An 11,626-nucleotide genomic window follows, 5' to 3' on the forward strand; every position below is an offset into this window, starting at 1 on the left:
AAGAATCCAAGAGTTGCATGGGATGTAATGTGTGTACTCTGACAATATATATGAAGCATTGCTTTCCACTTGAAAAAGTTAGCTTGAGCAACAAGGGTGAGTATCCATTAATAATGAGCATTGTTGTCAAAAAGGCACTTTAGACCATCCTGTGGTTGTAAATACCATAATTAAATCAAATACCATTTTCAATTTTGGTTGTTGTTTCTCACATTAATTGTTATCAAACCAGGTACCATGCAGAAGTATTAAAAAAATTACCCATGATAGTTTATTTGAACTGAAACATAATAGATTATGTTAATCTACTTGGTCTAACTGACAAATACAGATGGACTAATGGTTTACATTTTTTTTGAAGCTTCATGTAAATTATGTTGTAGAATAACAATTGTCTCATTGGATTTCTAAAAGTTATGTCCAATATTTCAGTCCAGCTTGGAAAAGACATGCACTTTCCTGGCCCCCTTCTCTTCTCACTTTATACCTATAACTGTGTGGCTTAGTACAACAACACAATCTACAAATTTGCTAATGTTACCATGGTATTGGGCTATATAAAAAGAGGGAGATTGAAAACTTGGCTGAATGGTGCACCTACAACAACCTCACCCTCAATGTCACCAAAACCAAGGAGCTGATTGTTGACGTCATGAAGGGAAAAACCAGAGGTGTACGATTGAGGGATCAGGAGTGGGGTGAAAAAATTTAAGTTCTTTGGAGTCATTAACTCGGAGGATCTTTCCTGGACCCAACACACTAATGGCATCATGAAGAAAGCACACGAGTGCCTCTACTTCTTTAAGATTTTGTGGAAGTTGGTATGACATCAGACACCCTGGCAAATTTTGAGAGACGTGATGTGGAAAGTGTGCTGACCAGTTGCATCACGGTGTGGTATGGGAACACCATAACCCTTGAGCGTAAAGCCCACCAAAAGGTAATGGACACAGCCCAGGACATCACAGGCAAAACTCTTCTGAGCATCTAGAACATCTGAAGGGTACACTGCTGTAGGAAGGTGGCAGCAATCATCAAGGATCCTTACCACCAAGAACATGCTCTGTTCTTGCTACTGCCATCCAGAAAGAGGTATAGAACTACAAGATTCACACCACCAGGTTCAGGAACAGCTGCTACCCCTCCACTATAAGACTCTTCAACAATAAACTTAACCGGGGACTCATTTAGTACTCTTATTTTTGCACTTTGTTTTTTTCCTCTCTGCACTCAGTTTATTTACATTTCTTTATTTTTTTTTAACAAGTGTGCGTTATGTACGTTTTTTTGCACTACCAATAATTGGTCATTCTGCCTCACCTACAGAAAAAAGAATCTCAGGGTTGTATGTTACATTGTATATTTGTTGTGAATCATATTGATCGTGGTAGATTAGTTTCTTTTCTGCTTGCTTTTCAAGAGAAGAATAGATTTCACTGGGATTGTTGGACTTGCATGCAGAAGGAGATCCAAATATGGTATAAGGTGATTGGAACATTTAATAATCTTCCGATTTCACTAGTTTTGAATTTGTGAAAATGAGCTCCGCTAAAATTGACTGAAACGTTTCCTGCATAATGTAGGTGCCACATTCCAAAATTACTAACTAGCTGCTAAGACCCTTTGGAACATTACGACACTCTAAAAGCTCCAATAATGCAAGTCTTTTAGCCTTTGAGTTTTCCAGGTATGAACCTGGATCACCATGTTTTTGTGATCATACTTGCTGAGACCAATGTTTGAATGACCAAAACCACAAGTGAAGTGATTTGCATGTTGCATGCGCAAAATGGTTTTGTTGAGCTCTGGGCTTTATCTAAGTACCCAGAGTAAATATCTGATGCTCCCTCTGCTTCCCAAAGAAAGATGTTTTTCATTTGTGAATTTTTCAGCGTGGAATTGTGAGTTCTCAGGTTTTAAATTAGGAGGCACAGTGGTAAAAACAGATTTTTAATTAATTATTTTACATTAAGATATTGAAAAAATTAAACTAAGCCTTCTAACATTTTAATTAACTTTGTTTATTTTATTTTTCCATTAAATGTCATATTTTTTCAGCACATTAAAGTGAATGACTAGTTTTAACAGAAGCTAAATATCTGCCATCAACTTCAGTCAACTGTTGAAACATGTTAGGGATTTCCCGTGATACTTTATATCACGGCGCAACACTACCATAGGGATAGTTGCTTCTGAGATCTCATCCTTTGACTCCAGGGTGTAGTGGGGTAACAAGATCAACATCTACAACTAGCCCAGTGAGCAGATGGAGACTCCAGATAGAGGCTATTGGCAGTGAACCGAGCTCCATATACTGTAATATAATCAATCCCCTACACTGCCAGAAATGATGGCCCATGTTTAGTTGTGAAACCCTATTTCTGTGCAATGTGAAACATGCAATTCAATTGATAACTATAAATGCCTTACAGATATTTTATATTCCAAAGATACATGAAACATACACCTGTTTCCAACTTTAGTATTTTTCTTGCATTAATTCTGAATACACAAAAGAAAATTTAAAAAAATCAAATTAAGTCATCCTCAAATGTGTCATTTTTTTAACATTTCTATATCTTTTCAAAAGACAGCTTCAGTTTGAACTATTACATATTTGTCATTGCTTTTGCTAAATATTTGTCGAACCTCCTTCTGAGAAGCTGGCGAAAATAATACTTTTTTTCACAAGGAATTTGAATATTGTCAGAACTTATTGCCTGGAATAGAATCCCTTTAGGTGAAAATTTTAAAATTAAAAAGAGATTGTCATTTATATTTTCTTTGCCTGTCTCTATTGCATGTAGTTTGTAAAATGTCATCTATGCATGTTTTATTAGTTTCATTAAATGTATCAAAATATCATTTAACATTCATTAGTTACATAAATTATGGTTTCATTGGAATAATAACGATATTAAAACATTATTCTCATTATCTGTAAGTTCTCAGTTATTGTAATTTTTCTGAAAATATTTTTTTCTTAATGATTTTACTCATTAAATAAAGTGAAATATTAGAGATTTTTTTATATGGCAGTGCAAAATGCGATTCTGCATACTTATAGTATTTTTAGGTAAATATGGAAGAGAACCGTTGTTCCCAGTGAACATAAATTGATTAATCACAAGTAAGGTTAAATCAATGTAGTATTATTTAATATATGAGGCCATGCACAGAAATTTAGTGAGGTGTATTGTTTAGTGTTAGGCAAGGTCTACTTATTTTAGCCTTCATCAACTGAGGCAGACAAGGAAACTGAGGTTCCATTAATTTTGGTGCATTTTATCATGCCTGACTGAGCCTCTTTACTTTGGAGTCAAACTGAGTCATTTGTCTTTAGGTTGTATAATCTGTCCTACTGTTAATCTTGATTAGTGTTGGGTTATTATTCACTTTCCTGGTTGGATTTATTACCCCAACAAAGTTAGCACCCTCCAGTCCTTTCACTGGCAGTGGATTTGAATGTTCATAGAGAAAAACATTTTTCTCCAGTACACTGATAAAGACAATAGTGGAGGAAGAAACATTGCGCACTTAACAATTTTAACACAAAAGGAAGTGAGGGATTTTTTTGGTATTTGGAAGTAGTCCTTACATGATATTTAAAACTTTACATATATAATCGAAGATTCTTTTATATGGTTTTCTTTGATTAAAATATTCATAATGGCCATGATTCTATTGATCACATGCTCAAAATTTTTACTTGCTATAGCCGAACATACTTATATAAAAAAACTATAATGGTAAATATAATTTAATGACATTAAAATAGACAATAAATAGATAAGATAAGATTAAAAAAAATACTAATACTAGTGCAAAAATGTGGTTTGCAGCAGTGCACAAAAGGGAGGTTCAAGAATCTGATAACTGTTGGAAAAGAAACTGTAGAGGTGCTGGTCTTTAGATATTCGTATCTTCTCCCTGCAGGTAGCAGTGAAAAGATGTTGGGACCGGAGTAATGGAGGTCCTTTATGATGTTGACTGCCTTCTTGAGGCAATGCCTCACATAGATGTCTGCAATGGATGGGAGATTGGAGCCTTTGATGGACCTGGCTCTGACTAAATTTTCTTATTTAGTATAAAAAATATATTCACCATATGACTATATAAAATAAACATAAATGAATCCGATAACTATCTTGCAATGCTGACATTTGGAGAATTAACTATGAACAAAAGAATGTGGTATTATCCACGGAACCAAAAAGAGTCAAATAAAACGATACTGTGTGAAAAATGTCCAGAGAAATAGGATACTTGGCTAAATCAACTTATGGTCCATTTCTTCAATCCAGTCAGCTATAAAAGGGGAGGGATTAGATTTGATGATGGGAATCTAGGAGTCAAGTAGTCATACTCCACTGTCTTCCCTTCATTTTGAAGGATCCTGACTGGCTGCCCATAACATCTTACAGGTCTTTAAAAAATTTCATTGGTGAGCAGTATTTCTCATGCTATCACAACATTAGCAGCTATGGTGAATGGTACAAGAAAGGAGTAAGCACCAGCCCACCTAAACCAGACATTAGGAATAAGCTTTAAAATGAATCTTAGAATGTCATTATGCTTCGTGGCAATTAAGAAATTACATTTTGTGCCCAGTTTCTGGTGTATTACTGGTGGATGATGTGATGAAAATGCATTTGCTGCTCTTTCAGTTGAGGAGGATTTGGGGATAGAACAGATTCAATGTTATAGCCAGATAATATTTATCATGGTGGAAGACAGTATATTAGTACACACAGGAGACTGCAAATGCTGGAATTTGGAGCAACTCACAATTAGGTAGAGAACCTCAGCAGCACCATCAGAAGGAGAACAAAAACATTGTCAGTGTTTCAGATAAGAACCAGTAATGAAAGGTTCCATCTGCAGTGTTGTGTCACTGAGTATGGGTGATGAGGAAGGGCTCAGCCAGAGCTCTCTTCAGCTTTAACTGTCCAGATTGTGGATGTCACTTTGCTTCTCCAACCTGTGTCCAGTTGATTACAGCAGTTATTTTCTTCCTCCTCCACACCTTCACGTCTTTGTCATTCAACAGACAACAGATAATTGGGAAAAACCAAGAAAATCATAGAAATCTACCATAAAGGGTTGTGCATTTCCAACGTTTCAACTTTTATTGTTCATGAAGTGGAGACTTTCTTAGAATTCCACTGAAGGCCACAGCAAACCCATTTCAGATTTTCGTCACAGCAGAACTGTGATAGACTGTGCCTCTAACTTAACCAGTCTAGAGAGATGTTGCATTCTGTGCATTCATACACCTCAATTGCTCGACAGACAGCCAGCATCCAACAGTCTTGATAACAGAAAGGGAAATTATAAGAACTGGTGCAGTTTAGGGACCCCCAGCACACCTGCCAAGAAACTGACACACATCACTATGATATGTTGTTGGCTCTTTAATGTAATTTCCAAATTCCATGAGAGAAAATCCTTCCTGACCTTATATTTGCTGGAGTCTTGAAGTGGAAGGATGGTGGATGTGATCAATTGAGCCAGGAAAATGTGAAATCCTGGTGAATTGCCAAATTCTGTCTTATGGCCTGTCCAAAGGAGGAGATGAAAATACAGCAAAGAATTGATCGTAACTGTGATTGTCTTGGCACAGATACTTGAAGGCACAAATGCACTGAGCTCAGTTAAGTTATCTGTTGCATTTTGAAATGATCATGAAGTAGAAGTTGTGCATCAGAAACAATGAGATTCATGGAGCTAGGCTCCAACGAGTGATGTAACTCTATATTAGCTCATCTGCTGAGGTTGAAATGCCAGTTCATATCAATAGTCTCTAAACCAGATGTTCAGTGAATTTGTTCAGAGATATGTTTGGAGTAAGGCCTGAGTTACTTCTCCTTCACCATCATCACTTTTCAGATGTAGATCTCTCCACTCTTGCTGCCTTCTCTTCCTTCAGAAGACCCTTCAACTGCAATGACAGTCTAAATAATAAATGAATCTTCTCAAAATTGGGTAGCAATTGCAAGAATTTAAAAAAAGTTACTGGAATCAAATTGGAGGAGTAAACACAACCAAAGTCAGACAAAAATTGTTCATTACTCATTTAAAACAAAGAACGGAAGCATGGCTAACTGCCACTAAAGATTTTTATTTCAACAACATCTCCCCCAAATATTCCATTAGAGGATTTAAAGAAGCTGTGGATTCATTATGGTCAGGTACTGAAGCAGCTGATCCTCATTTATAAATATAAATTGGCATAAGTTGTTTTTGAGTGGAGATCCTGAATGAATAAAATGTGTATTGGATACACATCGAACAGAGTAGATGAATGGATTCCTCTCCAAATTACAATTCCCATTTATTCCAGTAAATTGGTAAAAGTTACACTAATGTTTTCATGAGTGAATGAAAAACAAAAACTAATTCACTCCATTAATTTCAGTAAACAGCTCGCTTGGCATTTTCATTTCTCAACCATTGGAAATGAATGATATTTCTTTGGTACATAATAGATTTTATCTTGTCTGAGTTTAGAGTAAAATTTCACCTCATATGTTTAGGAGTTTAATGAGTTTTGATAAGCAAGGTATATTAGGTTTTGGAGCACTAAGTGGAGCAGATAATTGGAAAAATTGAAGGTATGCATCTGATAAAAATAATGAATGGCCCGTTTCCTGGGAGCAAAGAAATCACGAGTGTAATGTGGTTGCAATTTTCTTTCAGTAAATGCTACAGCTGCAGATTTCAATGGTGCAAGTCTTAGAGACTATGATCTGCATAATTCTACTGTTTACATCACAAGTTGGCACCTTTTTGTTTCTCCTGTCATTTAAAGTTTATGGATCCTAAGAAATTTCTATAATTCTTCAGCAAACCAAATATGGCAAGTGTTAGCATTCTGCTAACAATATCATAATTATTCTATACTGCCAATTAATCCCGAGCACAGAAAATGAGCTTTTTCAAGCATGACATCTCATACTTTCAGGTAAAACATTCCATATACTTTTTATATTTATATATTTTCTCTCGATTTATTCTCACACATGCATCCAATTGGCCTTATCCATTATCACTCTTGCAATACCAACATTGCATTTGAATGGACATTTTAATTTGCATTTTTCTCAATTTTTTTTTCAACTGTCTACAAATGATCACTCAATTCTAAGAAGCAATGTTTCTTTTATTGGAATATTGTTTGTCTTGCTTTCAGTAAATTGACGTAAAAAAAAACATGTAAAAACTAAAAATGCAAAGATGTCTAAATAATAGACATTATTATATACTTTATAAATAAATATTCTGGAATTTTTGGTAACTATGTTCAAGGGGAAATAACCAGCATGTTAGCTGTAATGAAATATGAGATTACTATTTAACTTTTTAAATGAACAGAACATTTACACAGGGGAAAAAAAAAGCAAAAATTATCTACTGCAAAGAAATGACAAATGTAACTGAATGCTCGACTCTATCTTGATTTAGCAGTTTCACAAGACAAATAATTTTTAAAAATAGTCTCCTACAGTTTGCAGCAGTTAACATTTACTGGAGTTGAACAATGAAACACTGTTCATTCATGTACAGTTATGCATGTGAAAGCAGTTATCACCTTTTTAATCATTCCTCACTCTTTGCAAATATGCTGTAGATCTCCAAGGATGCTGACAACATCAGTAGAAGAAAGGAACTATAATTGTAGAAGAATCTTGACACATTAATGTTGCTTTGGCAATTCAAGTAAGCATTTTCAAAGTAATACCAAGTATTTTTATTTTTTCCTAAAAGTTATTTTTAAACTGAGCATGTCTCTTTTACTGTAATTATAAATCCCAAAACACATAAACTATTAATTTTTCACAATTTCTGGCAAATATATCTTTCTTCTTCTAATCAGTTTAAAACAAATTTCAATTGTCACTCCATTTGGCAAAATCAAGAGTTAATTATAAGTAAAATGGTAACATAGATATTAGCACAACAGAATCAATATCATAGGCACCTTATTTCTATGTTATTGCTTCATAGAATGGAAGAAGTTCTGATGTGCTCCAAAAGCTACCTTTCTATTCTAATTTGAATGAGCCTCACAGAGACTAACTTTTTAGAAGGAAAAGGTCTTTATTCAGATCAAGATGACACTCAGGAGGCGACCTGGTGGAAGAATCTCCTGGAGAATCTCTCGGAAGTACTTTTGTCAATTCATAACTACATTGCATTTTTACATTCTTTAAGTGGAAGGATGGTGATGGTTAAGTACAATTTCTAATTACATACTGTAGTTAACTTCTTTTAACTTCAATTATTTATAAGTTGAAATTTAAAGCAATGTAAATAATGAGATTTCTGTCAATCAATTAATTGCATGTGATACTAAGGTAGAATTTCAGGAAGGAGAAATGTTGAATATTTGTAGGTAAAATATGAAAACTAGGATTTGATCAGAAGTTGCATTTAATATATTAAAGCTAGGAAAGGTTATGATAATCAAGCAACTTTATTGTACATTTTAATTTAATGTTCTCCTGATCTGAACTCTCAACTTTTTAAAATTTTTCCTCAAAGCCTCCTTGACTACATCCTATCTATAAGCTGCTTTCACTTTGAGATCCCATAAAATTGGCACGTCAATGACCCATGTTTAAAGTCGGGTCTGATCCCAAAGCATTCACACTGAACCAAGGAAAGCCTGTTCAGTGCAACATTTACACTGGAGCCAATGCAAAACACTTTGGCTCTGATACTACCTTCCTTGGCAGGTAAGTACCGGGATGAAAATGACTGCCCATCCCGTGTTCATTATGATCACACAGGTAAGTAAAATGATTTTAAAAAAAGGCGATTAAAGACCAGGTTTCAGGGGAAGTGTGAAAGAAAGCTATAACCAGGTCACTGCTGTCCACCCAATTTTTTTCATTCTTTCAAAGGATGTGAACTTTTCAAACTAAGCCAGCATTTAACTGTCCAACCCTAATTGCCCTTGTGAAGGTGGTAGTCAGTTGCCTTTTTGAACTGCGGCAACCTTTGCAGTGTGGGTATATCCACAATGCTATTAAAGAGGGAGTTCCAGGATTTTGATATACTGACAGTGAAGGCAAAGTATTTCCAAGTCAGGATAATGTGCGATTTGGAGAACAACTTTCAGGTGGTGATTTTTAAATAAAACTATTTAAAGATACAGCAGGGTAACAGGCCCTTCTGGCCCATGAGCCCTTGCTGTTCAGCTACACACATGTGACCAATTAACCTACTAATCCTGTACATCTTGGAAGACGATCTATCAATGAGGTCATTATATTTCTTTTCATCTGCAGCTCCTTGATGAAATCATCCAAAAATAGTTTCTGCATATTCATTATAGAAACTCAGTGGACCAACTCTTTAAACCCTTATTTGACATTGACATGTGAAACTGCTTGCCTGCCTGACATTCAATGCTGGATGACCTTTAACTAAATATTGGCAAGAGCCTTGCTTCTCCCCACTACAATAACTCTTCTCGCAGTTGCTGATTTCATTCATGTCACTGACAGGTGTCTGAGATTTGAAACTATCATGTTTGACTTTGGGTTAAGCTTTGAACCACATCTGAAACATGGCCCAAATCTAACATCATCTATTGCTGAAGCCCAGTACCACAGCTTGGTATCTCTCACCTTGACTGCTCTGGATTCTAGAGTCAACTCTCTATAAAGTGTCCCAAACTTTTCTGTCTGCATCCTCACTCACACCTATTGCCTTTTACTTCTCCCCTCAGTACATACTGTTCAAGACTACATCCATTTTATATTTCCCATTGATGAAGGCCCATGCAAAGCTGGTAATAGGCCCAAGGCCAGATGGGAAATGTATGCACCATTTCAAACTGCTCAGTAAGTATTTTTGTAATCTATGTGATTTATGTATAGGTCTATACATATACATGTAGCATTCATTATGTACTTACAAGTAACAGAATAAAAGAACTAGAATGATTTACAAAAAAAGGTAATGGGAAGCAAATTTATTCAAAAAGTATGTAAGACAATAGAGTACAGTAATGCAATAAGAAGCAGTAAATACAATAGTACATTCATATTTATTCTGTATTCAGAATTTCATATCAGAAATGGTCATCACTTCTTCACATTCAGAAATGCTTTATGTCCTTTTATTTATGCAAATTCATCAATTATAGCAGAAAAATCAAGCAACTTTGCCTTGTCACTGTTGATGTTCAAAATTGCTATCCATTCAAACGTTCTTGCACCATTATGGACTTAAAGTATGACCTCATTTATTTTAGGACACTGAAGCTCCTCTCATTAGAGGTCACTGTTGCTGGCAACGATAAAAAAAAAATGCACAACGAGCTGAGGATATTTGGGAAAGCATTGCCCAATCTCAAGTTCAAGATTTGATCATAAATTTTCTTTGGTAACATTGCATTGAGTTTGGAATTCACACCAAAAATTATCTTAAGAAGAAGCACAAATAAATTGATGGGGAAGACATGCTCTATCAAGCTACTGCTCGATAGCAAGGCAAACACGATCACTTGTTCCCACGCGATATGCGTGCACGGTGAGGGTTGTGCCGCTCATGAGAAAAGTGGAAAAAGATATATTTTTATCTGTGGGTGTGGCCGACACAACAAGATACATATAATAAATTTGGAACATCTACATTTATCTGAAATAATATTTTATGAATCTTCTTTTAAGATATTAATACTTTATGCCAAAGGATCCCCCCAACTCTTTTTACAATATTAATATTCTTTAGCAAGGCAAAGGGTCCACTCTATGCCTCTACAAGGAGAAGTAGGCCTCCTCAAAATCGTAGGACCTTTGCCAACTAGCCCATCTCCCCCCACCCCCCCACACACCTCAATCTGGCCTATGTGTTTGGAGGCAGTAATGTGTTTGTGGAGAGGGTCAGATTTAAAATTTAAACCATTTTCAAGGATGACTCAAGTAAAATATGTTACTTTTACTACACATAAACAGACCACTATGATTAAGGATATAAAGACTTTATTTCTGAAATCTCCATTAATCCTTACTCATGGTTGCACATGATCCTCTTCAATGCTCTAATTGTGCCATCTTGCTGCTCTCCCTTGCTGATCCCTCACTGTTCCACTCGTACATAGCTGGCTCATTAACTGAACCATACACTTCCCACTCATTCCCTCTCACTCCCCCTTATTGCCCTCATTCCCTCTCACTCTCCCTTATTGCCCTATCACTTGCTATCAATGTCCCATCACTGCCCTTTCACTTTTGAGAATCAGGGTGGTTACTTAATATTTCTAGAACTTTGTTTTAAAATAATCCATTCCATTTTTTTTTTCCTGGGGGGGGGGGCCTTATGACTTTTCTCCTTTTTTTCTTAGGGTTTCTGGAGGATTGAGCAGCCTACTTTTTTTTCCATCTATTTTCATTTTTGAACTTGTAAAAGCCATATAGGATTAATTGTGAATGAAATGTAATTGATTGTAGGGCATTTATAAATAAAGAAGAAAAAAAAGAATCAGGGTGGTTGATGTGAATGCTAGAGAGTCTTGATTACTGGAAAGTGATCAGAAAACTGGACTGACGGGAATGTTTGAGAGCTAACATAGACATAGCTAACATAGGTTAAATGATTTATTCACTGACATATG

At 35.6% G+C, this 11,626-nt stretch overlaps 1 long non-coding RNA gene across 1 annotated transcript; it reads left to right on the forward strand.

Annotated features, from left to right (window-relative positions):
- Window positions 1-1,417: 1,417 nt before the first annotated feature.
- Window positions 1,418-8,158, forward strand: LOC138742868 (uncharacterized). Its single transcript, XR_011344465.1, has 3 exons — window positions 1,418-1,485; window positions 7,631-7,719; window positions 8,008-8,158. It is a non-coding gene; the product is annotated as an uncharacterized lncRNA (long non-coding RNA).
- Window positions 8,159-11,626: the final 3,468 nt, after the last annotated feature.

Source organism: Narcine bancroftii, chromosome 9, assembly GCF_036971445.1.
Source record: "Narcine bancroftii isolate sNarBan1 chromosome 9, sNarBan1.hap1, whole genome shotgun sequence".
Taxonomy (NCBI): domain Eukaryota; kingdom Metazoa; phylum Chordata; class Chondrichthyes; order Torpediniformes; family Narcinidae; genus Narcine; species Narcine bancroftii.